At 48.3% G+C, this 27383-nt stretch overlaps 1 pseudogene; it reads left to right on the top strand.

Moving 5' to 3' along the window:
- Positions 1-19585: 19585 nt before the first annotated feature.
- LOC103649157 (uncharacterized) lies at positions 19586-20258 on the top strand (annotated as a pseudogene).
- Positions 20259-27383: the final 7125 nt, after the last annotated feature.

Genomic DNA, 27383 nt, shown 5'->3' with positions numbered 1-27383 from the left:
CATACCAAGGTGGTTGCCTTCGTCGAGACCCCCTAGATGGACGTGGAAACATTCGCGACTTGGGCCACAATCCTCGTCGTCAAGGCTGTGGCTACCATCGGAGTAATCGGAGAGGCAGTAGTCACATGCGGTCATGAAGTCTCGCATGGCACTGGGGTTACCGAGCCTGGAGAAATCCCAACCAGAGTCGGGCTCGTCATCTTCCTCGGAACTGGGGGCCTGTAGGTCGAGACAGTCGTCAGTCGGTCCCAGGTTGACCACATATGGTACCCCGGAAGGTTAGGATATGCCTTTATGAAAGCGTCCACCGAAGCGGGGTCGCTTGGTGGGTCGAAGCTGAATCTAAAAGGCACAGGGTGGAAAGCGGATGGTACCTCTTGATCGACGGATGGTGACGAAGTCGCGTCGGGGACGGACTGCACTGTTATCTCAGGTACGAGGCTAACGCCCAGCAAGTCCTTCGCGAGCGTGCTGGCGTCATCCATCCACTTGGGGTTGGCGTGTTGTGGGGAAACGACGCTCGTCTTCGTCTCAGACGCGAGGTCAACGCCCGACGTGTCCCCCGCTGGGGCGCCGGCGTCATCGACTCGCTCGACAGCCAACGAGGTGCCGCCTCCTGCTTGGCCATGGTTGCCCCGCCTCCTCCTCCTGCAGCGGGGAAGGTGACGGGATAGGCCCGGATGCTGCTCTTCCGCCATGGGGGAAGACGTCGTCGATTCCGCCGCCGTCGGGCGGGCTGACGGCCGTCGTTGTCATTGTCGCGCGGCGGAGGAAGGAGGTCCATGTCGTAGCTGCCGTCGAGGGACATGAACTCGAGACTCCCGAAATGGAGCAGCGTCCTGGGCTGGAGAGGTTGCTGGAGACTACCCATCTGGAGCTTGACGGGAAGCTATTCGTCAACACGCAGCAGGCCCCTACCTGGCGCGCCAACTGTCGACGTTTCGACCCCGGGGGGGGGGGGGGGGTCCCTGGACCGACGAGTAAATTGCCGCTGCGTGTCCCAGCCCAGATGGGTCGACGCGAGATGGAACACAAGGGGGGAAAAGGGAACCGCGACTCGTGTTATCCTGCGCCCAGGGCAGATGCGCTTGCAGTAGGGGCTTACAAGCGTTCGCGAGAGAGGGATAGAGCATGTTCGTCAGCCCGTCCTCCCGCGCGGCCACCTCCTCGTACGAGGGTGAAAGGGAAATGTGCCCTTGGGCCATTTCTAAGTGTTTTGGTGATTTAGTGTCCAACACAAGTGCCTAAGTGTAAAAAGGTAGACAAAGTACAAATCAAGGATAAAGGTATGTTTCTCAGACTTAGTACATTGTTTTATGGACTAATGTATTGTGTCTAAGTGCTGGAAACAGGAAAAATCCAATTGGAAATGTCTTGGCTCGAGCAGCCAAGAATCTGCTGAGTCTGGGAGCACCGGACAGTGTCCGGTGCTGCACCGGACAGTGTCCGGTGCGCCAGGCTGGCTCGAGCGAACTGGCCGCTCTCGGGAATTCACCGGCGACGTACGGCTAAAATTCACCGGACTGTCCGGTGTGCACCGGACTGTCCGGTGAGCCAACGGTCGGCCGGGCCAACGGTCGGCCGCGGAATCTGCGCGCGACACGTGGCCGGGCCAACGGTCGGAAGGGGGCACCGGACTGTCCGGTGTGCACCGGACATGTCCGGTGCGCCAACGGCTCCCAGATCTGCAACGGTCGGCCGCGCCATTTTAGGAAGGAAATCGGGCACCGGACAGTGTCCGGTGTGCACCGGACAGTGTCCGGTGTGCACCGGACAGTGTCCGGTGTGCACCGGACTGTCCGGTGCACCCGACGACAGAAGGCAAGATTGACCTTCCAGATTTGCTCTCAACGGCTCCTAGCTGCCTTGGGACTATAAAAGGGACCCCTAGGCGCATGGAGGAAAAAACTAAGCATCCTTTGAGCATTCTTGATCACTCACACTTCACTCTTGCGCACTTGTTCGACATTCTAGTGATTTGAGCCCTGTTCTAGTGTGCTAGTCCTTTTGAGCTCAAGTCTGGGTCTTGTGTGTGCGTATTTGCTGTGATCTTTGTGTCTTGTGTGAGTTGCTCATCCCTCCCTTACTCCGTGATTCTTTGTTGAACAACAAAAGTGTAAGGGCGAGAGGCTCCAAATTGTGGAGATTCCTCGTGAACGGGATAAGAAAAGAAAAGCAAAACACCGTGGTATTCAAGTTGATCATTGGATCACTTGAGAGGAGTTGAGTGCAACTCTCGTCCGTTGGGACGCCACAACGTGGAGTAGGCAAGCATTGGTCTTGGCCGAACCACGGGATAAACCACTGTGTCATCTCTGTGATTGTTCTCTTGTGGTTATTGTGTTTTGCTAAGACTTCTCTCTAGCCACTTGGCGATTACTGTGCTAACGTCTAACCAAGTTTTGTGGCTTAAGTTTTAAAGTTTTATAGGATCACCTATTCACCCCCCTCTAGGTGCTCTCAATTGGTATCAGAGCCGTTCTCTTCACAAAGGGACTAACCGCCCGAAGAGATGGATCCTAAAGGGAAGGGAATCGTGATCAACGACAAGGAGAAGGAGTCCTTCGTCAACGAGCCAAGGGATGACAAGTCCAACGACTCGGGCTCGGGCCACAGACGCAAAGATGGGAAGAAGAAGAAGACAAGACGCATCAAGGAGATCGTCTACTACGACGACAGCGATGAGTCCACTTCTTCCCAAAAGGACAACGACGACAACGACTGCGAGAGAAGGAAACCGGTTAATTCAAACTTTTCTTTTGACTACTCTCGTATTCCGCATAGTACAAATGCTCATTTATTATCCATTCCACTTGGTAAACCTCCTCACTTTGATGGAGAGGACTACGGATTTTGGAGTCACAAAATGTGTAGTCATTTGTTCTCTCTCCATCCAAGCATATGGGAGATAGTTGAGAATGGAATGCATTTTGATAGTAATGATAGTCCCATGTTCATCAATGAGCAAATTCATAAAAATGCACAAGCTACTACTGTTCTTCTAGCTTCTTTGTGCAGGGATGAATACCACAAAGTGAGCGGCTTGGATAACGCCAAGCAAATTTGGGACACCCTCAAGATCTCTCATGAGGGGAATGATGTCACAATGCTCACCAAGATGGAGTTGGTGGAAGGCGAACTTGGGAGATTCGCTATGATAAGGGGAGAAGAGCCAACTCAAACGTACAACCGGCTAAAGACCCTTGTCAACAAGATAAGAAGCTATGGAAGCACGCGATGGACGGATCACGACGTCGTCCGCCTAATGCTAAGGTCTTTTACTGTCCTTGATCCTCATCTTGTAAACAATATTCGTGAGAATCCTAGGTACACCAAGATGACGCCCGAAGAGATACTTGGAAAGTTCGTGAGCGGGCGAATGATGATAAAGGAAGCAAGATACGTGGACGACACATTGAATGGTCCAATCAATGAGCCTCAACCTCTTGCTTTCAAGGCAACAAGAAGCAATGAGATGCTACCTAGCAAGGTGGCACAAATTGAGGCGGCCGGACTTAATGATGAAGAGATGGCTCTCATCATCAAGAGATTCAAGACGGCGCTAAAAGGTCGCAAAGGGCAGCCATGCAAGACCAAGACAAAGGGGAAGCGCTCATGCTTCAAATGTGGTAAGCTTGGTCATTTTATTGCTAACTGTCCCGACAATGATAGTGATCAGGATCAAGGGAACAAGAGGGAGAAGAAGAACTATAAGAAGGCAAAGGGCGAGGCACATCTAGGCAAGGAGTGGGATTCGGATTGCTCCTCTTCCGACTCCGACAATGAAGGACTCGCCGCCACCGCCTTCAACAAGTCATCCCTCTTCCCCAACGAACGTCACACATGCCTTATGGCTAAGGAGAAGAAAGTAAGTACTCGAAACTCTACTTATGCTTCTTCTAGTGAGGATGAGTCTAGTGATGATGATGAAATAGACTATTCATGTTTATTTAAGGGCCTAGATAGAACCAAGGTAGATAAAATTAATGAATTAATTGATGCCTTGAATGATAAGAATAGGCTTTTAGAAAAACAAGAAGATTTGTTGTATGAAGAACATGACAAATTTGTAGAAGCACAAAAATCCCATGCTTTAGAAGTTAAAAGAAATGAAATGCTTTCTTGTGAATTATCTTCTTGCCATGAGACGATTTCTAGCTTAAGGAGCATTAATGATGATTTGAATGCTAAGATAGAAATAGCTAGTAAATCAACAACTTGTGTAGAAAATGTTGTTATTTGCAATAGATGTAAAGACTTTGATATTGATGCTTGTAGTGAACACATAGCTTCTATTGCAAAGTTAAATGATGAAATGGCTAGTCTTAATGCCCAACTTAAGGCTAGCAAAAGTGATTTTGACAAATTAAAATTTGCAAGGGATGCCTACACAATTGGTAGACACCCCTCAATTAAGGATGGTCTTGGCTTCAAGAGGGAAGTCAAGAACTTAACAAGCCATAAGGCTTCCATCTCCACAAAGGAGAAAGGGAAGGCCCCTATGGCGAGTAATGCTAAAAGGAACCATGCCTTCATGTACCATGATAGAAAATATTCTAGAAATGTTCATGATGATAGGAGTTATAATGCTTATAATGCTTTTGACTCTCATGCCATGTTTGCTTCTAGTTCTTCCTATATGCATGGTAGAAATGTTGTTCATATGCCTAGGAGAAATGTTGTCAATGAACCTTCTACAATTTATCATGCTTTAAATGCTTCCTTTGCTATTTGTAGAAAGGATAGGAAAATAGTTGCTAGGAAATTAGGGGCAAAATGCAAGGGTGATAAAACTTGCATTTGGGTCCCTAAGACAATTGTGACTAACCTTGTAGGACCCAACAAGAGTTGGGTACCTAAGTCCCAAGCCTAAATTTGCCTTGCAGGTTTATGCATCCGGGGGTTCAAGCTGGATTATAGACAGCGGATGCACAAACCATATGACGGGGGAGAAGAAGATGTTTACCTCCTACGTCAAGAACAAGGATTCCCAAGATTCAATAATATTCGGTGATGGGAACCAAGGCAAGGTAAAAGGGTTAGGTAAAATTGCAATCTCAAATGAGCACTCTATTTCTAATGTGTTTTTAGTTGAGTCTCTAGGATATAATTTACTATCTGTTAGTCAATTATGCAATATGGGATATAACTGTTTATTCACAGACATAGATGTGTCTGTCTTTAGAAGGTGTGATGGTTCACTAGCTTTTAAGGGTGTATTAGACGGCAAACTTTATTTAGTTGATTTTGCAAAAGAGGAGGCCGGTCTAGATGCATGCTTAATTGCTAAGACTAGCATGGGCTGGCTATGGCATCGTCGCTTAGCACATGTAGGGATGAAGAACCTTCACAAGCTTCTAAAGGGAGAACACGTTATAGGTTTAACTAACGTGCAATTCGAAAAAGATAGACCTTGTGCAGCATGTCAAGCAGGTAAACAGGTAGGAGGAGCACATCACAGCAAGAATGTGATGACCACATCAAGGCCCCTGGAGCTGCTACATATGGACCTCTTCGGACCCGTCGCTTATCTAAGCATAGGGGGAAGTAAGTATGATTTGGTTATTGTGGATGACTTTTCCCGCTTCACTTGGGTATTCTTTTTACAGGATAAGTCTGAGACCCAAGGAACCCTCAAGCGCTTCCTAAGGAGAGCTCAAAACGAGTTTGAGCTCAAGGTGAAGAAGATAAGGAGCGACAACGGGTCCGAATTCAAGAACCTTCAAGTAGAGGAGTACCTTGAGGAGGAAGGGGTCAAGCACGAGTTCTCCGCTCCTTACACACCACAGCAAAATGGTGTGGTAGAGAGGAAGAACAGGACGCTAATCGATATGGCGAGGACGATGCTTGGAGAATTCAAGACCCCCGAGCGTTTTTGGTCGGAAGCTGTGAACACGGCTTGCCACGCCATCAACAGGGTCTACCTTCACCGCCTCCTCAAGAAGACGTCGTATGAGCTTCTAACCGGTAACAAACCCAATGTATCTTACTTTCGTGTATTTGGAAGCAAATGCTACATTCTAGTGAAGAAGGGTAGAAACTCTAAGTTTGCTCCCAAAGCTGTAGAAGGGTTTTTGTTAGGTTATGATTCAAATACAAAGGCGTATAGGGTCTTCAACAAATCATCGGGTTTGGTTGAAGTCTCTAGCGATGTTGTATTTGATGAGACTAATGGCTCTCCAAGAGAGCAAATTGTTGATCTTGATGATGTAGATGAAGAAGATGTTCCGACGGCCGATATACGAACCATGGCGATTGGTGAAGTACGACCACAGGAACAAAAGGAGCAAGATCAACCTTCTTCCTCAACTATGGTGCATCCTCCAACTCAAGACGATGAACATGTTCATCAACAGGAGGCGTGTGATCAAGGGGGAGCACAAGATGATCATGTGATGGAGGAAGAAGCGCAACCTGCACCTCCAACCCAAGTTCGAGCGATGATTCAAAGGGATCATCCCGTCGATCAAATTCTGGGTGATATTAGCAAGGGAGTAACTACTCGATCTCGATTAGTTAATTTTTGTGAGCATTACTCCTTTGTCTCTTCTATTGAGCCTTTCAGGGTAGAGGAGGCCTTGCTAGATCCGGACTGGGTGTTGGCAAGAGGAGCTCAACAACTTCAAGAGAAATGAAGTTTGGACACTGGTGCCTCGTCCCAAGCAAAATGTTGTGGGAACCAAGTGGGTGTTCCGCAACAAACAGGACGAGCACGGGGTGGTGACGAGGAACAAGGCTCGACTTGTGGCAAAAGGTTATGCCCAAGTCGCAGGTTTGGACTTTGAGGAGACGTTTGCTCCTGTGGCCAGGCTAGAATCAATTCGTATCTTGCTAGCATATGCCGCTCACCATTCTTTCAGGTTGTACCAAATGGATGTGAAGAGCGCTTTCCTCAATGGGCCAATCAAGGAGGAGGTGTACGTGGAGCAACCCCCTGGCTTCGAGGATGAACGGTACCCCGACCACGTGTGTAAGCTCTTTAAGGCGCTCTATGGACTTAAGCAAGCCCCAAGAGCATGGTATGAATGCCTTAGAGACTTCTTAATTGCTAATGCTTTCAAGGTTGGGAAAGCCGATCCAACTCTGTTCACTAAGACTTGTGACAGTGATCTTTTTGTATGCCAAATTTATGTCGATGACATAATATTTGGTTCTACTAACCAAAAGTCTTGTGAAGAGTTTAGCAGGGTTATGATGCAGAAATTCGAGATGTCGATGATGGGCGAGTTGAACTACTTCCTTGGGTTTCAAGTGAAGCAACTCAAGGACGGCACCTTCATCTCCCAAACAAAGTACACGCAAGACTTGCTGAAGCGGTTTGGGATGAAGGACGCCAAGCCCGCAAAGACTCCGATGGGGACCGACGGACACACCGACCTCAACAAAGGAGGTAAGTCCGTTGATCAAACAGCATACCGGTCAATGATAGGGTCTTTACTTTATTTATGTGCTAGTAGACCGGATATTATGCTTAGCGTATGCATGTGTGCTAGATTTCAATCCGATCCTAAGGAGTGTCACTTAGTGGCGGTAAAGCGAATTCTTAGATATTTGGTTGTTACGCCTTGCTTCGGACTCTGGTATCCAAAGGGGTCTACCTTTGACTTGGTTGGATACTCAGATTCCGACTATGCTGGATGTAAGGTCGATAGGAAGAGTACATCAGGGACGTGCCAATTCTTAGGAAGGTCCCTGGTGTCGTGGAACTCTAAGAAACAAACCTCCGTTGCCCTATCCACCGCTGAGGCCGAGTATGTTGCCGCAGGGAAATGTTGCGCGCAACTACTTTGGATGAGGCAAACCCTTCGAGACTTTGGCTACAATCTGAGCAAAGTCCCACTCCTATGTGACAATGAGAGTGCTATCCGCATGGCGGAAAATCCTGTTGAACACAGCCGCACAAAGCACATTGACATCCGGCATCACTTTTTGAGAGACCACCAGCAAAAGGGAGATATCGAAGTGTTTCATGTTAGCACCGAGAACCAGCTAGCCGATATCTTTACCAAGCCTCTAGATGAGAAGACCTTTTGCAGGCTGCGTAGTGAGCTAAACGTCTTAGATTCGCGGAACTTGGATTGAATTGTAGCATACATGTATTTATGCTTTTGATCATGTTCCTTTTTTGCATTTTGTTGTTCAGTATGGTGCTCAAGTTGTACAAACACTCCCTGGACTTCACAAGTCCGTTGCAAAGTGATGCACAGTTTTAGGGGGAGATATGTTACAACTTGACCCTTTGAGACTAACCATGTACTTGAGTTTGGTTGTTTTAGTCTCCAAGGAGAATTGAAAGGGAAAAGGTGGACTTGGACCATGCAAGACTTCCACTGCACTCCGATGAAAAGAGTAACTTTTCCAAGTTCATCTTTATACTCTTATTGCCTATTTGCTCTTGGTTGAAGATTTTGGTGAGGCAATGGGGTTAAAGGGACAAGATTGATCCCGTTTTGGTGCTTGATGCCAAAGGGGGAGAAAATAAAGGCCAAAGCGATAAATGGATCAGCTACCACTTGAGAGATTTTGAAAATAGTAGAGATTTTGAAAATAGTAGAATAAAGCTTTTGGTTTGTCAAAACTCTTTTGTTGTCTCTCTTGTCAAAAGTTGGCTTCTTGTGGGGAGAAGTATTGATTATGGGAAAAGGGGGGAGTTTTTGAAATCTTGAATCAATTTCTCTTGGAATGACTCTCTTTATGTCTTAACATGTGTGTTTAACTTAGAGATAGAAATTTGAGTTTGATTTGCAAAAACAAACCAAGTGGTGGCACAGAGTGATCCATATATGTCAAATTTGAATCAAAATAAATTGAGTTCTTATTTGAAGTGATTTTGTACTTGTTCTACTTGCTTTATGTTGTGTTGGCATAAATCACCAAAAAGGGGGAGATTGAAAGGGAAATGTGCCCTTGGGCCATTTCTAAGTGTTTTGGTGATTTAGTGTCCAACACAAGTGCCTAAGTGTAAAAAGGTAGACAAAGTACAAATCAAGGATAAAGGTATGTTTCTCAGACTTAATACATTGTTTTATGGACTAATGTATTGTGTCTAAGTGCTGGAAACAGGAAAAATCCAATTGGAAATGTCTTGGCTCGAGCAGCCAAGAATCTGCTGAGTCTGGGAGCACCGGACTGTCCGGTGGTGCACCGGACAGTGTCCGGTGGTGCACCGGACAGTGTCCGGTGCGCCAGGCTGGCTCGAGCGAACTGGCCGCTCTCGGGAATTCATCGGCGACGTACGGCTAAAATTCACCGGACTGTCCGGTGTGCACCGGACTGTCCGGTGAGCCAACGGTCGGCCGGGCCAACGGTCGGCCGCGGAATCTGCGCGCGACACGTGGCCGGGCCAACGGTCGGAAGGGGGCACCGGACTGTCCGGTGCGCCAACAGCTCCCAGATCTGCAACGGTCGGCCGCGCCATTTTAGGAAGGAAATCGGGCACCGGACAGTGTCCGGTGTGCACCAGACTGTCCGGTGCACCCGACGACAGAAGGCAAGATTGACCTTCCAGATTTGCTCTCAACGGCTCCTAGCTGCCTTGGGACTATAAAAGGGACCCCTAGGCACATGGAGGAAAAAACTAAGCATCCTTTGAGCATTCTTGATCACTCACACTTCACTCTTGCGCACTTGTTCGACATTCTAGTGATTTGAGCCCTGTTCTAGTGTGCTAGTCCTTTTGAGCTCAAGTCTGGGTCTTGTGTGTGCGTATTTGCTGTGATCTTTGTGTCTTGTGTGAGTTGCTCATCCCTCCCTTACTCCGTGATTCTTTGTTGAACAACAAAAGTGTAAGGGCGAGAGGCTCCAAATTGTGGAGATTCCTCGCGAACGGGATAAGAAAAGAAAAGCAAAACACCGTGGTATTCAAGTTGATCATTGGATCACTTGAGAGGAGTTGAGTGCAACTCTCGTCCGTTGGGACGCCACAACGTGGAGTAGGCAAGCATTGGTCTTGGCCGAACCACGGGATAAACCACTGTGTCATCTCTGTGATTGTTCTCTTGTGGTTATTGTGTTTTGCTAAGACTTCTCTCTAGCCACTTGGCGATTACTGTGCTAACGTCTAACCAAGTTTTGTGGCTTAAGTTTTAAAGTTTTATAGGATCACCTATTCACCCCCCCTCTAGGTGCTCTCAGAGGGCCCTGGACCTTCCTTTTATAGATGTAAGGAGAGGGCCCAGGTGTACAATGGGGGTGTAGCAATATGCTAACGTGTCCGGCAGAGAGGAGCCAGAGCCCTATGTACATGCCGACGTGGCTGTCGGAGAGGTGTTAGTGCCCTGTGCATGTAATGTCGTGGCCGTCGGAGGAGCGCTTGAGCCCTATAGAAGCACAGCTGTCGGGGCTGTCGGGTCCTTGCTGACGTCTCCTTGCTTTCGTAGGGGGCTGAGAACCGCCGTCGTCATGGGAGCACGCGGGGTGCCATCATTACTTGTTTACCGGGGCGAGCCAGATGGGACGCCGGTCTTGTTCCCTGTAGCCTGAGCTAGCTAGGGGTAGGGTAATGATGTACCCCCCTGTAACGTGGTCGGTCCGAGCCCAAGGTCGGGCGAGGCATTGACTCCTCCGAGGTCGAGGTTGAGGCCGAGCCCTGGGGTCGGGCGAGGCGGAGACCGTCTTCCGAGGTCGAGGCTGAGTCCGAGCCCTAGGGTCGGGCGAGGCGGAGACCGTCTTCCGAGGTCGAGGCGGGGGCCGAGCCCTGGGGTCGGGCGAGGCGGAGACCGTATTCCAAGGTCGAGGCGGGGGTCGAGCCCTGGGGTCGGGCGAGGCGGAGCTTCCTATGGCGCCTGAGGCTGGACTCGGCTGCTGTCAGCCTCACCCTGGCGGGTGGCACAGCAGTCGGAGCAGGGCAGGCGGTGTTGTTTTCCTGTCAGGTCAGTTAGTGAAGGGGCGAAGTGACTGCGGTCACTTCGGCCCTGTCGACTGAGGAACGCGCGTCAGGATAAGGTGTCAGGCGATCCTTGCATTGAATGCTCCTGCGATACGGTCGGTTGGCGAGGCTTTCTGGCCAAGGTTGCTTCACTGCGAAGCCTGCCCGAGCTGGGCCTCGGGTGAGTCGAAGGTGCGCCCGTTGCTTGAGGAGGCCCTCGGGCGAGGCGTGAATCCGCCTGGGTCTATTGTTCCTGCTCGAGGCTGGGCTCGGGCGAGGCGAGATCATGTCCCTTGAGTGGACGGAGCATTGACCTGAATTGCGCCCATCAGGCCTTTACAACTTGTGCTGATGGTGATTACCAGCCGAGTTTAGGAGTCTTGGGGGTACCCCTAATTATGGTCCTCGACAACAGCCAGTGGATTTCGTCCTTGATGCGTGGGAGAAGATCTGGACGAAATGTTCTAGCTCTCTGCTTGAAAGGTCTGAAACCAGATTTAATAGACAGTCGATGCTCTATGATCTCTCGGCTTAATCCAGGCATCTCAGTGTAATTCCAAGCAAAGCAATCTGAATATTCCTTCAATAGACCGATCATCTCATCTCTAGGATCGGTCTCCAGTCAGCCTTGGAGTTTTACCATCTCCTATGTCAATCTCCTCCAAAGGATCGGCCGATGTAAACCCCTGTCCTAGTTTATCAAGATCTCTGAATTCCTCTATCATGTTCCCCACAGAGGAACTAGATGATCTTTGTGTGACGGCGGACTTTCTGGTCTCGGGGACCAGATCATCCGTAATACTGTCTTTTCGCTGCGATAGATGTTCGGTCTTAAAGTCTGAACCTTTTTGTGAAAGACCAGACCATCCGGCCTTGGAAGCCGAACTGTCCGTGACCAAAGACTCATGAACTTTGTGTGTATTCATCATTTAAACTTTATTTAGGATTTAGCTGATTCTCCTTCGGCTCTAGCATTATAGGAATGAAACATTTCTTATCTATACTTATGAATTGATAATCAGAAAAATCTACTCCTGTGAGACATGTAGCAGTCTCATAAGTCCAGAGTACAGGGGCATCGGCCACAGCGATGCAGGCTGATACATCAGCATGTACTTGTTCTATGTCATCGCCTACCCATTGTATTAACATTTGATGTAATGTAGAATGTATACATTGATTGGCGTGAATCCAATCTCTGCCTAGGATTAAACTGTAATTTCCTTCTACATCAGCGACGAAGAATGCAGCAGCAAGGGTCTTAGTCCCGATGGTTAATTCAACGGACGTGACTCCCCTGGCTTTGATCGAACTATCAGTTCCAACACCGCTGAGGGTCATGTTGGTCTTGACAAGTTCGTCATCTTGTTTACCTAATTTTCCATACAATGAATAAGGCATTAGATTTACAGCCGCCCCTCCATCTACCAACATCTTAGCAATCAGTATCCCATCAATGTGACCGCGCACGAAGAGCGGCTTTAAATGATTTACCGATTCCTTTGGTTTAGTAAAGGCGGCTTCTTTAGGACGCAACAACAGGTTCATCGTTGCCGATAATAGTACAATCGGCGGAAAATGTAATAACATTTACATCCATACCTGGGCGTTCTGGAGAAGCCTCGTAGTCGACCAGGTCTTCTCCCAGCAGGTCGTGCTCTTCCATTGATGTTGGCATGTCGTTGGAGGCTTCATGGTGTGGTGCGGACGGTCCGGACTCCGGGGGCGGACGGTCCGCGCCTGGTGCAGTTTGTCCGGCCTTGTTGGCCAGGCTATCTGCCATACATGCAGGGTGCTGCACAAGTGTTGTTTTATTTTCTATTTTTGTGCCCGTTTGTTTTTCCTCAACGGCCTTAGGTCTCCATTTCTTTTGCGGTGGCGGGTATAGTGGATGTGTGTCATTGAATATCTTTTTCGCCTCCTTCTCCTGGCTCTCCTTTGCTCTTAGGCGCTGTAATTTTCACTTTTGGGACCGTGTCAATCCCGCTGGACACCATCGAGGCATGGAGTATTTTGGATCAACTGTTTTGATGGTAGCCGTATCTTTTTTTTGGTTGTATTGGCCGATTCACCAAAAATCATCGGCCCTTCACTTTCTTTTTGTATAACTATATCTGTTGTACCTATTTTGATAATGTCCTTTTTTGTCGTTCTTTCAGTTGCCGCAGGCATATGCCCCCCTACCGGATTGGTCGGCCTTGGAGGCCGAGTAGTCCGGCAATCCTGTTGGGTCTGTGCCTGGTGACCGGATTGAGCAGTGCTCAATCGGTCTTGTACTGGTGGCGCCAACCTGTCAAAAACAGATGTTTGGGGTGCCCCCCCCAGGCGAGGTACTGTGGCATCCCAAATGGATATGGTGGCATGCCCCACATTTGATTTGGGACATATGGTGGAGGTAAGTATGTGTATGGATATGGCATAGACGGATAATGGGTTGGAGGTGTCCATGTCGGTATGTTAGGTCTCAATTGTACAGTATGACCTTTCATTTCTTCTGATTGGTGGGGTGGTCCAATCGGCCTGACCTGACGTTGCTCATGAATGGGTGAGCGGGGTCACTTTGCTGGCCGGACACTGGGGCCGGCCTTCTTTTTCACGTATTTAGACAACAATTGATCGAAAGTCGGGCCAGAATTGACCAGCCGACCAGCTGCTTTAAATGTATTTGTTTTCCACGTACCTATCTCTGATTGTCGTGGTTTGAAGGTACATGGCCGCTGCGAGTCCTGAGCATGGCCGGACCGTCCGCTGGAGTTCTCCGGACCGTCCGGAGAAGCGTCGGACCATCCGCGTCTGGATGGCGGACTGTCCGCGATGCGCAGCACGGGTTCCCGCAACTGTCTTCCTGTCTGCGTTTGTCCCCCAGTGCTAGAGGCTGTGATGGTCACCTTCAGGGTCTCCCCTCCATCGGGAGTCTTCTCGGCCACCACTTTCCTGCAAGAAACTTTACAATCCCCATCGGCCTTTTTAGCATTGCCGATGAATGTTTCTTTGCCTTTGCCTTTATCGGCTGTGTTTGGCCGAACCAGGACTTTCTTGCCCTCGAAGTCGATCATGTTCATTGGAAAGGGCTCTGTATCCACCTGCATTTCCTGAAATTTCAATCGTCCCTTGTTAATGGCCGATTGAATCTGTCGCCGAAACACATTACAATCATTAGTGGCATGAGAAAATGAGTTATGCCACTTGTAGTATGCACGACGTTTTAGCTCGTCGGCGGATGGAACAGTGTGATTTATTTTAATGTTGCCATTTTTGAGTAATTCGTCAAATATTTTATCACACTTACCAACATTAAACGTAAACTTAATCTCCTCTTGCCGTTTCTTTTGAACCGGCTGTAAGGAGGAACAAGCCGAAGATTTGGCCTGCTTTTGCCAAACCATTTCAGCAGCATACACTTCTGCTGATTCGTCATCTGAGCTACTTTGGTCGCATTCTACTATATGTACGTTGTGACGAATTGTTTTAGCAGTTTCTTTGCTTCGGCTTTCACAAGCCAAAGCTCTCTGGTGTAACTGTGCTAGTGTAAAAAATTGGATGCCTTCTAATTTTTCTTTTAAATAATATCGTAGACCATTAAAGGCTAATCCTGCTAGCTGTTTTTCTGCTAAATAAATTTGGAAGCATCGGTTTCTTGTATCTCGGAATCTCCGTATGTAATCATTAACCGACTCATCTTTTGCCTGTCGCAATAACACTAAATCTACCAAATCCAACTCATAGTCACCGGAGAAAAAATGATAATGAAAATTTTGTTTTAGATCCCCCCATGATGAAATGGAATTAGGAGGTAAAGTGGCATACTATGCAAACGCGGTTCCTGTTAGAGATAATGAAAATAAACGTACGCGAAATGCCTCTGTGTCGACCAATTCTCCTAATTGTGCTAAAAACTGGCCTATGTGTTCGCGCGTGTTCTTTCCTTGATCACCCGAAAACTTTGCGAATTCGGGTATTCTGGTTCCATGTGGGTATGGGTGGTGATCAAATCGGCTGTCATAAGGTTTCCGATATGATTGCCCCCAAGGAACCATGCTTACTCCGAGCTTATTTCGGAACGCCCCGGCTATTTCTTCTCTCACTATATCAATGGCAGCCGGTGCGAGACCACCGGCTCTCTGGTCAAACATAGGCGGGGTTGGCTGGATGTTAGCATATTGTCTTTCCCCCCATTGGTTTGAGCTACGTGGTGCATTTCCATTTGCCCTATATGGCTCATAGGTTTGATCGTTTCTTTCCGGCCTTCTAGGTGGGGCCGGAAAGCTTTCCTGAGCTCTGGATCTTGAATTAATGGGCTGGTGCATTGCATAGTGTGATGGGAAGTGTTGCTGGGATGGGTGAGGATTCAGGTAATAATCCTCCTCAAAAAGGTCATGTGCGGACTGTCCGGACATTGGCCCAGACCGTCCGTGATTATGTGCGGACCGTCCGTCGTTGTATGCGGACGATCCGACTAGGTAGTTTAGATTCCATGTCATATGTGGTTGCTCGGGTGCGTGTCTGGGTACCTCATTAAAAATGGGCCCGGCCGTGGCTGGCCCGGACGGTCCGCGCTCACGTGCGGACGGTCCGGACATGTGCAGATCGGCTGTTTTGCTGCCGATTTGCGGTTGCTCAGGGTACGTGTCCATCGGCATCCCATAAAGGGGTTGTGACTGGTCGTGACAACCTCTAGCCGATGTATTACGTGCGTTATCCCCTAATTCAACCTCGTGTGAAGGAAAAATTGCTATACTAGATTTATCAAATGCACGTACTAGTCTCCTATAATCGTTTTGCATATCCCCTATGATATTTTGCATTTGTTCACACTGTTCATCTACATAATTTATTAAGAGATTGCAGCTCGTTTGTATTACTTACATTGGGGATATCTGGCGTGGGTCGCAGTGAAGCCGGATCCATCGCCCGATGTCGGACGACGTTGTTGTTCCTATCCACTTTGAAGTTGGCCAAGAACTTTGCTTTTGCCTCCTGGATCATCTGCTCCTTGTGCTCCTCGAATTGAAGTTGTTCGTCAGCCGGCAAGGTTTCCCAAGTCAGCTCTATGATGTTGCTTGGAGAGACTTCAGAACTATCCCTTGAACCGGCCATTGAGGGCCGATTTGATAGGTCTAAATATGTCTTCCCCAGTGGAGTCGCCAAAAAGTATGCTGACGCCTTTTTGGAGCGCCAAACACTCAACAAGAACTGTGGTGGTGCCCTCTGCACAGGGACGGACGGTCCGCGCGCAGGGGCTGGACGGTCCGCGGCCTGGTGCGAGGCGCGGCGGTGCTCTCTGCACAGGGGCGGACGGTCCGCGCGCAGGGGCCGGACGGTCCGCGCGCAGGGGCCGGACGGTCCGCGGCCTGGTGCAAGGCTACGGCTCCTGCCTGACGGCCGGACGGTCCGCGTGTGCGCAGGGGCGGCGGAAGATCGCCGGCGGCGCCTAGATCTCGCTCCCGGGAGGGACCCCGTCGGGGAGGAGAGACCCTAGGAGTTGTCTAGGCTCGGGCCGGCCGACCTAGACTCCTCTAATCGACGTAGAGTCGAAGAGAAGCGGAGAATTTGGGGATCGAGTGGCTAAACTAGAACTATACTAGAACTACTCCTAATTGTACTGGAAATAAATGCGAAATAGAAGTTGTATTGATTCGATTGATTGCCTCTAATCGGCCGTAATCCTCTGCTTTTATAGAGGGGGTTAGACCCGTTACCAACAAAACTCCGAGCAAATCCCGCGATTTTCGCCAACAAACGCAGCGAACAACTCGGAACCCTAATCTGTTCTGCACGTGCGCGGACCGTCCGGACCGCGGACCGTCCGGCCTCAGGGTCGGACCGTCCGTCGGCTCAAATTAGTGCCCAACAGATATTGAAAGGGATGACACATGTGGTCATTTACCGGCACGACTAAGTCTATCTCTCTAGCAAATCCCTCGTCTCATTTTTTTATTTTAAACTCCACGTCTTCTATTTTTACACTCTACTAGACACAGTATAAACACATGCAGTTCTGTTAGTCCCTAACTTTGAGCCCTCCCCCCATCTATCAAGATCCTTGTGTGGGGGCCACTCCTGATTTGGGTCTGGGCACCAACCTTCATTGGAATTGCTTGCGGCGAAGGCTCGCGAGAGGGCACCTTGCTTGGGCACTGCCAGGATGCATGCACCTGAACCAGAAGTCGAGATCAACGGGCCAGCCTGATGGGTATATCACATGTATCAGTGTATATATATGTCTCATCGGATAATACTTGAAGGGAGAACCAAGGTAGATAATGTGCAGATTATATACGTATATATAGCACTACAACTTTTTATTATTCAAATATAATGTCTTTGCTGCTCAGTAAAAGTACAACCAAGCCGGACAGCAGGCTGGCTTGCTGCCCGACCAAGCGAAGGGTCAGACACATGCATGGGCGGCGGTTTGGTCCTGCATTCCTGGCCTGGTAGATCCCACGGGAAGCTAGGCCACCAGATCGCGCAGACTAGCACTTGCGCTGCTCAAGTCGTCAGATTCTCGCACGGATACAAATGCAAGCGACCAAAATTCGTCGTCCGTGGAGTTTCAGGCCCGCTTTGGTAGGGTAGCTGATTCATTAACGAATTCAGCATTTTAGAGATAAAGTGATTATCCGTTGATTCTATGGAATGATTTTCTAAAATGAACCAAGAGCTGACAACTAAAAAGAAGCAGCCTTTTTCCGATTCCGTGAAGTGATCATCTACCATGATTTTAGAGTTAATGCTAGATAATCAAAGAGAATTAATGTGAACTGTAATTTCACTTGGCTCAAAGAATTGACTCCAATAGAGAATCAGGTTCAGATGAACCTCTATCAAACTATAGTCCTCAGTTTTCTAGATTCACATGCTATTAAGGACTCGTTTGATAGAGCTCCGTTCCATGATTCTCTTTGCGAGAGTCGATTCTTTAATAGAGTGATTCTCTAGCAGAATTAAATATATTTGACGAAAACAGTTTGGCAAATAGGTTATGAAGTAATTTTTGAGGGGTTAGAGAGTGGGAGACATGTTTTTTCTTCCACTTTCTATTATAAAATAGAGACTAGACTATAAAATAGAGACTAGATTCAATCCATGGCCCCTAAGCTTTTCTAGACTGATTCAAATTGCAGAATTATGTAACGAGAACATCTGGGCCTGGCCGGCCCAGTGCCATGGCGGGCGCAGAGGCTTAACCAGGTGGAGGCCGGCCCACGCACAGCTGTGGGCCCTCGTTCTATTCTCGCCTCGCAGCGGTCCTTTCTCTCTCAGAACAGAGCACACCGAGCGGGCAGCCGGTGGTGGCCGTTCCGGACGAGGACAGCGACAGTCACGGAGGCGGCAGTTGGCGAGCTTCGCGCAGGCCCGGGGCCGGATACGGAGCCGCTAGCCATGACCCGTGGCCTTCTGACCATGGCGACCGCCTCATCGTGCATCGTGGACGCGAGAGAGAGAGAGAGAGCGATGTAGACGGAGGAGCAGCAGGGCCGGCTATCGGTTTTGGAGGGACGAGGGCCTGGTCAATCTGAATGCTCGAGCCTTATTTTTTTAATAACCAGTTGTCCATACTTAGCTACCGCTATTATATATATCAAATAATAGTTATTGATATATTTATTTAAATATAATTATTATTTATTTTTAAACACTAAGATACATGTGGTTTGGTGGTTAGCCTCAAATTTCTGTAGCAAGACGGTGTGAGTACGAGTGCTCGCTCTTTACTGATCGGCCGTGGGATGTGTCCAAAGTGTTAGCGCTGAGGCTAAAACTGTGGTAGGAGCAGGTGCCCACGTTAGTTTCTTTATAGAATAGTATAGAAATAGAAAAAATAAGAATAATAAAGTGGCAATGATAAATATTTACGACTACCTCAAGTACATAAAATTTATAGTATTAAATAATTTCAGGTTACATATAGTTTCGATGTCTCAAAATAATTAATGTTGTCGAATATTTTTTTAAGCAAAATATATGAGAACAATGTCCCAGTATATCCTTCTCGATAGAATATGTAGCTATGCTATTTAATCTTTCTTACGACATAGTTGACCTCAAACATTTTTTCAATAACTTTAACTTTGAGAAAGTTCTTTGAGCTAAGGCTATGTTCTCTCTTTTTCTTGTTCATCTTTTGAGCACCAAATAATTGCATTCTAGGCAACTTATTGAACTAAATTCATATGAAAAAGTAAAGACTAGCAAATACTACTATAGTAATCTCTACTATTCCTTAAGAGGCTATTGTAGACGTCCACACCACTACGTGGTGCACGGTTCTGCCGCGAGTCCGCGCCCTTCCGCCTCGCTCCGATGGAAGGTCGTGCATTGCGCCGCCTCCCCCGCCCCTTCCATACTCCTCCCGCGCCCCTTCCATCCCCACCGTGCTCCATGCCCCGGCCTCCACCATCCCCGCCCCACGAGTCGTCCCCGACCTCAGAAATCTCGTCGCGCCCCCGGAATTCTCCCCGCCCCAAAACCTCCCCTACCTCCCACCCAGAGAAGATCTCATCCACTACCGCCGGGTCGCCGTCCTCCCTTCCGTCGCGCCCCTCCTGTTCCACCCGCTCCGCTAGCTCACCGCAGGTGAGCAGCTCGTCGCTCGGTCGCTTCCATTTGGGCGGCCTCGTCCCGTGCTTAGATCCGGGCGCGGGCCTCCTTCCTCCAGAGTCCAGACTCTAGAGTCCTTAGTCCTCACCGGCTTCTCCTCCCTTCCCGTTACCGATGGAGCTGTTCGCGCGAGCGAAGGTGGTGCGGCTCAGGAGCCACCACGACAAGTTCCTGTACGCGGACGAGGACGAGGTGCGTGTGACGCAAGACCGGGACGGGTCCTCGGCGAATGCGCGGTGGACCGTCGAGGCGGCGCCGCACAGCGCGGGCGCCGTCTGCCCGCGCAGCCGCTACGGGCGCTACCTCACCGCCTCCGGGGAGCCGTTCCTGCTGGGGATGACGGGGCGAAAGGTGACGCAGACGGCGCCCCGCCAACGTGTCCGTGGACTGGGAGCCCCTGTGGGACGGCTTCCAGGCGCGCCTCCGCACCAAGGCGGGCCACTTCCTCCGCGCCAACGGGGGGCTCCCGCCCTGGAGGAACTCGGTAACCCACGACGTGCCCCACCGCACCGCCACACAGGACTGGGTGCTCTAGGACATCGAGGTCGTGCAGCTCCTCACGCCCGCGCCGCGGCCCGAGCGCACCGGCTCCGCGCCCGTCGCCAAGTTGCCGGACTCGCGACCCGTGCCGGACCTCGGCAAGCCACCGCAGGCGCATGGGCCGCACCACCGCCCATCCAAGTCCTACGCGACGCCACCGCCCACGCTTGAGCCCGAGGCGCCGCCGCCGCCGCCGTCCAGGTTCAATAAGCTCGAGGTTAGTGCCCGATTTTCTCCCCTACGTTGACTAAATCGCCCCCGCCGAACGTGACGGCCTGCTGGCAGTGATGCCGTCTTCACAAAGAAAATTGACTATTACCATCTCTCCGCTGTGCTTATCCAGTTTCTTCTTGGGATTTTTGGCGGTCTCAACTGCATTTTGGCGGTGACTTTGAAATGCTAATCATGCTGGGGGAATCGCTGCCACTGTTCCTCGTTAGCTATGTGTCTGTCGGTTTCACTTTCACACACCGCTGGTCTCGATATGTTTTGTTTGTCCAAGTGACAATGCTCTCACTCTGTAAAAGTTCCTTTCTTATTTGGTATTACTGCATTCAACAATGTAGGATTGAATTAGCTAGCTCTATTTCTCTGTAGGGAATTCCACTGTAGGCAATGTGCATTATTGAAATTCATTTTTTACGTTGAAACATTTATAGGAATTCTTTGCTGTAAATCCAGTTGCAAACCCACCTGCATCTCATTTGTGGCGCTGATCTCTACTATTCCTTAAGAGGCTATTGTAGACGTCCACACCACTGCGTGGTGCATGATTTTGCCGCGCGTCCGCGCCCTTCCGCCTCGCTCCGATGGAAGGTCGTGTGTTGCGCCGCCTCCCCCGCCCCTTCCATACTCCTCCCGCACCCCTTCCATCCCCACCGTGCTCCATGCCCCGGCCTCCACCATCCTCGCCCCACGAGTCGTCCCCGACCTCAGAAATCTCGCCGCGCTCCCGGAATTCTTTCGCCTTCCGGATAGACGCAACAGCCTCAGGGAGCAGAGCACAGAGACGCATGCCAGCCCTTGGCAAGTTTACTGATTATTCCTTCACAAGACATGATTTTCTCAATTATAGATACATTCATATTTAAACTTAGTTTACTGATTACATTTTTGTTATGCAGTTGTTTGAAGCCCCTCTTGACGAAAAAGAAATATTGCTACGATATAGCTCTGCTCTTGTTCAAGGTGCTACAAATGTATTTTGGTATGGTTGCAAATATAAAAAAACCATCATTATTTATTGTTAATTATTTTGAAACCTCAATTGTTTTCTGCTAATAGTTGAGAACAGATCGTGGTTCTGTTTCATTCTTTTTTTCACTTTGAAACTTGAGAGCACCTAGAGGGGGGGGGTGAATAGGTGATCCTGTAAAAACTTCAAACTTAAGCCACAAAAACTTGTTAAGTGTTAGCACGATTATTGCCAAGTGGCTAAGGTGAAGTCTCAACAATCTCAACAAAACACAGTACCACAAGAGAATCAAGCACAGAGTGACACAGTGGTTTTATCCCGTGGTTCGGCCAAGACCAACGCTTGCCTACTCCACGTTGTGGCGTCCCAACGGACGAGGGTTGCAATCAACCCCTCTCAAGCGGTCCAAAGACCCACTTGAATACCACGGTGTTTTGTTTTCCTTTCACTATCCCGTTTGCAAGGAATCTCCACAAATTGGAGTCTCTTGCCCTTACAAGTATATGATCACAAATGAAACACAGAGTAAGGAAGGGAAGCAACACACACAAATCCACAGCAAAAGCGCACACACACGGCCAAGAATCGAGCTCACAAGACTATCTCAGAGTTCTCACTTAGAACAGAGCTCGAATCACTTAGAAACACAAACGAATGTGCAGAGACTTAGTGTGGATGATCAAGAATGCTCAAAGGTTGCTTGTATATCTCCTCCATGCGCCTAGGGGCTCCTTTTATAGCCCCAAGGCAGCTAGGAGCCGTTGAGAGCAAATCCGGAAGGCCATCCTTGCCTTCTGTCGTCGGGGGCACCGGACAGTCCGGTGCACACCGGACACTGTCCGGTGCCCGATTTGTTTCCTTAAACGGCGAAGACGACCGTTGCAGACCGTTGGCAGATCTGGCGCTGTTGGCGCACCGGACATGTCCGGTGCACACCGGACAGTCCGGTGCCGTCTTCCGACCGTTGGCTCGGCCACGTGTCCCGCGCGGATTGCGCGGCCGACCGTTGGCCCTGGCCGACCGTTGGCTCACCGGACAGTCCGGTGCACACCGGACAGTCCGGTGAATTTTAGCCGTACGCCGCCGGCCAATTTCCCGAGAGCGGCCAGTTCGAGTCGCGCCAGCCTGGCGCACCGGACACTGTCCGGTGCACACCGGACAGTCCGGTGCTCCAGACCGAGCTGGATCTTGGCAGCACACAGCCAAGTCCCTTCTCCTTTTCTCTATTCTTCTTCTTTCTGTTTCTAACACTTAGACAAATATATTAGTACTCAAAACCAATGTACTGAGGTTTAGAAACATACCTTTACTTCATGATTTTCACCTTGTTCATCCATGTACATAAATTCCCAATTAAGCACATGTGTTGGCACTCAATCACCAAAATACATAGAAATGGCCCAAGGGCACATTTCCCTTTCAATCTCCCCCTTTTTGGTGATTTATGCCAACACAACATAAAGCAACTAGAACAAGTGCAAACTCACTTCAAATAAAATAAATTTAAGTTTTATTCAATTTTGGCATATATGGATCATCCTTTGCCACCACTTGGTTTGTTTTTGCAAATCAAACTCAAATCTCTATCTCTAAGTCAAACACACATGTTGAAGTATAAAGAGAGTCATTCCAAAAGAGATTGATCAAAGATTTCAAAAACTCCCCCTATTTCCCATAATCAACACTTCTCCCCACAAAGAAGCCAACTTTTGAAAATAGAGACAATAAGAGACAATAAAAGCTTTTGACAAAACAAAAACTCTATTCTACTATTTTCAAAATCTCTCAAGTGGTAGCTGATCCATTTATCACTTTGGCCTTTATTTTCTCCCCCTTTGGCATCAAGCACCAAAACGGGATCAATCTTGGCCCGTTAACCCCATTGCCTCACCAAAGTCTTCAATTAAGAGCAAATGGCAATAAGATTTCATGAGATGAACTTGGAATTAGTTACCCTCTCATCGGAGTGCAGTGGAAGTCTTTCATGGTCCAAGTCCACCTTTTCCCTTTCAATCCTCCTTCGAGACTAAATTATCAAACTCAAGCACATGGTTAGTCTCAAAGGGTCAAGTTGTAACACATCTCCCCCTACACATGTGCATCACTTTGCAACGGACTTGTGAGGTCCAGGGAGTGTTTGTACAACTTGAGCACCACAATAAGCAACAAAATGCAGAATGAACCTGATCAAATGCATAAACACATGTATGCTACAATTCAATCCAAGTTCCGCGAATCTAAGACATTTAGCTCACTACGCAGCCTGCAAAAGGTCTTCTCATCTAGAGGCTTGGTAAAGATATCGGCTAGCTGGTTCTCGGTGCTAACATAAAACACTTCGATATCTCCCTTTTGCTGGTGGTCTCTCAAAAAGTGATGCCGGATGTCTATGTGCTTTGTGCGGCTGTGCTCAACAGGATTCTCCGCCATGCGGATAGCACTCTCATTGTCACATAGGAGTGGGACTTTGCTCAGATTGTAGCCAAAGTCCCTGAGGGTTTGCCTCATCCAAAGTAGTTGCGCGCAACACTGTCCTGCGGCAACATATTCGGCCTCAGCGGTGGATAGGGCAACGGAGGTTTGTTTCTTAGAGTTCCATGACACCAGGGACCTTCCTAAGAATTGGCACGTCCCCGATGTACTCTTCCTATCGACCTTACATCCAGCATAGTCGGAGTCTGAGTATCCAACTAAGTCAAAGGTAGACCCCTTTGGATACCAGAGCCCGAAGCAAGGCGTAGCAACCAAATATCTAAGAATTCGCTTCACCGCCACTAAGTGACACTCCTTAGGATCGGATTGAAATCTAGCACACATGCATACGCTAAGCATAATATCCGGTCTACTAGCACATAAGTAAAGCAAAGAACCTATCATTGACCGGTATGCTTTTTGATCAACGGACTTACCTCCTTTGTTGAGGTCGATGTGTCCGTCGGTCCCCATCGGAGTCTTTGCGGGCTTGGCGTCCTTCATCCCAAACCGCTTTAGCAGATCTTGCGTGTACTTCGTTTGGGAGATGAAGGTGCCGTCCTTGAGTTGCTTCACTTGGAACCCAAGGAAGTAGTTCAACTCGCCCATCATCGACATCTCGAATTTCTGCGTCATCACCCTGCTAAACTCTTCACAAGACTTTTGGTTAGTAGAACCAAATATTATGTCATCGACATAAATTTGGCACACAAACAAATCACCATCACATGTCTTTGTAAAGAGAGTTGGATCGGCTTTCCCAACCTTGAAAGCATTAGCAATTAAAAAGTCTCTAAGGCATTCATACCATGCTCTTGGGGCTTGCTTAAGTCCATAGAGCGCCTTAGAGAGCTTACACACATGGTCGGGGTACCGTTCATCCTCGAAGCCAGGGGGTTGCTCCACGTACACCTCCTCCTTGATTGGCCCGTTGAGGAAAGCGCTCTTCACATCCATTTGAAACAACCTGAAAGAATGGTGAGCGGCATATGCTAGCAAGATTCGAATTGACTCTAGCCTAGCCACAGGAGCAAAGGTCTCCTCGAAATCCAAACCTGCGACTTGGGCATAACCTTTTGCCACAAGTCGAGCCTTGTTCCTCGTCACCACCCCGTGCTCGTCCTGTTTGTTGCGGAACACCCACTTGGTTCCCACAACATTTTGCTTCGGACGAGGCACCAGTGTCCAAACTTCATTGCGCTTGAAGTTGTTTAACTCCTCTTGCATGGCCAACACCCAGTCTGGATCTAGCAAGGCCTCTTCTACCCTGAAAGGCTCAATAGAAGAGACAAAGGAGTAATGCTCACAAAAATTAACTAATCGAGATCGAGTAGTTACTCCCTTGCTAATGTCACCCAGAATTTGGTCGACGGGATGATCCCTTTGAATCATCGCTCGAACTTGGGTTGGAGGTGCCGGTTGCGCTTCTTCCTCCATCACTTGATCATCTTGTGCTCCCCCTTGATCAAGTGCCTCCACTTGAGGTACCTGTTCGTCATTTTTGGTTGGGGGATGCACCATAATTGAGGAAGAGGGTTGATCTTGCTCATCTTGTTCCTGTGGCCGCACTTCTCCAATCGCCATTGTTCGTATAGCGGCCGTCGGAACATCTTCTTCATCTACATCATCACAATCAACAACTTGCTCTCTTGGAGAGCCATTAGTCTCATCAAATACAACGTCGCTAGAGACTTCAACCAAACCCGATGATTTGTTGAAGACTCTATACGCCTTTGTATTTGAGTCATAACCTAACAAAAACCCTTCTACAGCTTTGGGAGCAAACTTAGAATTTCTACCCTTCTTCACTAGAATGTAGCATTTACTCCCAAATACACGAAAGTACGATACATTGGGTTTGTTACCGGTTAGTAGCTCATACGATGTCTTCTTAAGGAGGCGATGAAGGTAGACCCTGTTGATGGCGTGGCAAGCAGTGTTAACGGCTTCCGTCCAAAAGCACTCGGGGGTCTTGAACTCTCCTAGCATCGTCCTTGCCATGTCGATGAGCGTCCTGTTCTTCCTCTCTACCACACCATTTTGCTGTGGTGTGTAGGGAGCGGAGAACTCGTGCTTGATCCCTTCCTCTTCAAGGAACTCCTCCACTTGAAGGTTCTTGAACTCGGACCCGTTGTCGCTCCTTATCTTTTTCACTTTGAGCTCAAACTCATTTTGAGCCCTCCTGAGGAAGCGCTTGAGGGTCCCTTGGGTTTCAGACTTATCCTGCAAAAAGAACACCCAAGTGAAGCGGGAAAAGTCATCAACAATAACTAGACCATACTTACTTCCCCCTATGCTTAGATAGGCGACGGGTCCGAAGAGGTCCATATGCAGCAGCTCCAGGGGTCTTGAAGTGGTCATCACATTCTTGCTGTGATGCGCTCCTCCCACCTGTTTCCCTGCTTGACAAGCTGCACAAGGTCTATCTTTTTCGAAATGAACATTGGTTAGACCTATCACATGTTCTCCCTTTAGAAGCTTGTGGAGGTTCTTCATCCCCACATGTGCTAAGCGGCGATGCCACAGCCAGCCCATGCAAGTCTTAGCCATTAAGCATGCATCTAGACCGGCCTCTTCTTTTGCAAAATCAACTAAATAAAGTTTGCCGTCTAATACACCCTTAAAAGCTAGTGAACCATCACTTCTTCTAAAGACAGACACATCTATATTTGTAAACAGACAGTTATATCCCATATTGCACAATTGACTAACAGATAGCAAATTATATCCAAGACTCTCCACTAAGAATACATTTGATATAGAATGCTCATTAGAAATTGCAATTTTACCTAGCCCTTTTACCTTGCCTTGATTCCCATCACCGAATATAATTGAATCTTGGGAATCCTTATTTTTGACGTAGGAGGTGAACATCTTCTTCTCCCCCGTCATATGGTTTGTGCATCCGCTGTCAATAATCCAGCTTGAACCCCCGGATGCATAAACCTGCAAGGCAAATTTAGGCTTGGGTCTTAGGTACCCAACTCTTGTTGGGTCCTACAAGGTTAGTCACAATTTCCTTAGGGACCCAAATGCAAGTTTTGTCTCCCTTGCATTTTGCCCCTAACTTCCTAGCAACAATTTTCTTATCCTTTCTACAAATAGCAAAGGAAGCATTTAAAGCATAATAAATTGTGGAAGGTTCATTTGCTATTTTCCTAGGAGCATGAATAACATTCTTTCTAGGCACATGAGCAATATTTCTCCTAGGCATATCCCTATCATGCTTATAAGAAGAACTAGAGGCAAACATGGTATGAGAATCATAAACATGTGAATCAAAATCATTATAAGCATTTCTAGCATTTTTCCTATCATAATACATAAAAGCATGGTTCTTTTTAGCATTACTAGCCATAGGGGTCTTCCCTTTCTCCTTGACGAAGATGGGAGCCTTATGGCTTGTTAAGTTCTTGGCCTCTCTCTTGAAGCCAAGACCATCCTTAATTGAGGGGTGTCTACCAACCGTATAGGCATCCCTTGCAAATTTTATTTTATCAACTTCATTCTTGCTAGTCTTAAGTTGGGCATTAAGACTAGCCACTTCCTTATTTAATTTGGAAATTAAAACTAGATGTTCACTACAGGCATCAACATCGAAATCCTTACACCTAGTGCAAATCTTAACATGTTCTACACAAGAATTAGATTTATTTGCTACTTCTAACTTAGCATTTAAATCATTGTTAACACCTTGTAAAGTAG

Source organism: Zea mays, chromosome 2 (genome assembly GCF_902167145.1).
Source record: "Zea mays cultivar B73 chromosome 2, Zm-B73-REFERENCE-NAM-5.0, whole genome shotgun sequence".
NCBI lineage: Eukaryota > Viridiplantae > Streptophyta > Magnoliopsida > Poales > Poaceae > Zea > Zea mays.
Note: the sequence above shows the minus strand (reverse complement) of the source record. Positions and strands in the feature narration are given on the sequence as shown.